The sequence below is a fragment of the Sinocyclocheilus grahami genome, unplaced genomic scaffold (assembly GCF_001515645.1).
Source record: "Sinocyclocheilus grahami isolate Dianchi unplaced genomic scaffold, SAMN03320097.WGS_v1.1 scaffold217.1, whole genome shotgun sequence".
NCBI classification, from domain to species: Eukaryota; Metazoa; Chordata; class Actinopteri; order Cypriniformes; family Cyprinidae; genus Sinocyclocheilus; species Sinocyclocheilus grahami.
Genome location: NW_015505396.1, coordinates 1,270,302 through 1,271,723, shown reverse-complemented (window position 1 = coordinate 1,271,723; position 1,422 = coordinate 1,270,302). Strand labels below are relative to the sequence as shown.

General features: G+C 43.2%; 1 protein-coding gene across 1 annotated transcript in view; it reads left to right on the top strand.

Annotated features, from left to right (window-relative positions):
• LOC107596328 (arf-GAP with GTPase, ANK repeat and PH domain-containing protein 1-like) overlaps nt 1–1,422 on the top strand; it is a gene marked incomplete at its 5' end in the record, with an annotated part of 73,100 nt that overhangs the window by 1,072 nt on the left and 70,606 nt on the right. The gene's annotated exons all lie outside the window — the stretch shown is intronic.

Here is a 1,422-nt window from a genome sequence, read left to right as displayed (position 1 = left end):
CTTAAAAGGATGAGAGAGGCCTGTAATTTTCATCATAGGTATACCTCAACTATGAGAGACAAAATGAGAAAAGAAAATCCAGAAAATCACATTGTAGGATTTTTAAAGAATTAATTGGTAAATTCCTCTGTAAAATAAGTATTTGGTCACCTACAAACAAGCAAGATTTCTGGCTCTCACAGACCTGTAACTTCTTCTTTAAGAGGCTCCTCTGTCCTCCACTGGTTACCTGTATTAATGGCATCTGTTTGAACTCGTTATCAGTATAAAAGACATCTGTCCACAACCTCAAACAGTCACACTCCAAACTCCACCATGGCCAAGACCAAAGAGCTGTCAAAGGACACCAGAAACAAAATTGTAGACCTGCACCAGGCTGGGAAGACTGAATCTGCAATAGGTTAGCAGCTTGGTGTGAAGAAATCAACTGTGGGAGCAATTATTAGAAAATGGAAGACATACAAGACCACTGATAATCTCCCTCGATCTGGGGCTCCATGCAAGATCTCACCCCGTGGGGTCAAAATTATCACAAGAACTGTGAGCAAAAATCCCAGAACCACACGGGGGGACCTAGTGAATGACCTGCAGAGAGCTGGGACCAAAGTAACAAAGGCTACCATCAGTAACACACTGCGCTGCCAGGGACTCAAATCCTGCAGTGCCAGATGTGTCCCCCTGCTTAAGCCAGTACATGTCCAGGCCTGTCTGAAGTTTGCTAGAGAGCATTTGGATGATCCAGAAGAGGATTGGGAGAATGTCATATGGTCAGATGAAACCAAAATATAACTTTTTGGTAAAAACTCAACTTGTCGTGTTTGGAGGAGAACGAATGCTGAGTTGCATCCAAAGAACACCATACCTACTGTGAAGCATGGGGGTGGAAACATCATGCTTTGGGGCTGTTTTTCTGCAAAGGGACCAGGACGACTGATCCGTGTAATGAAAGAATGAATGGGGCCATGTATCGTGAGATTTTGAGTGAAAACCTCCTTCCATCAGCAAGGGCATTGAAGATGAAATGTGGCTGGGTCTTTCAGCATGACAATGATCCCAAACACACCGCCCGGGCAACGAAGGAGTGGCTTCGTAAGAAGCATTTCTAGGTCCTGGAGTGGCCTAGCCAGTCTCCAGATCTCAACCCCCTAGAAAATCTTTGGAGGGAGTTGAAAATCCGTGTTGCCCAGCGACAGCCCCAAAACATTACTGCTCTAGAGGAGATCTGCATGGAGGAATGGGCCAAAATACCAGCAACAGTGTGTGAAAAACTTGTGAAGACTTACAGAAAACGTTTGACCTCTGTCATTGCCAACAAAGGGTATATAACAAAGTATTGAGATGAAATTTTGTTATTGACCAAATACTTATTTTCCACCATAATTTGCAAATAAATTATTTAAAAATCCTACAATGTGATTTTCT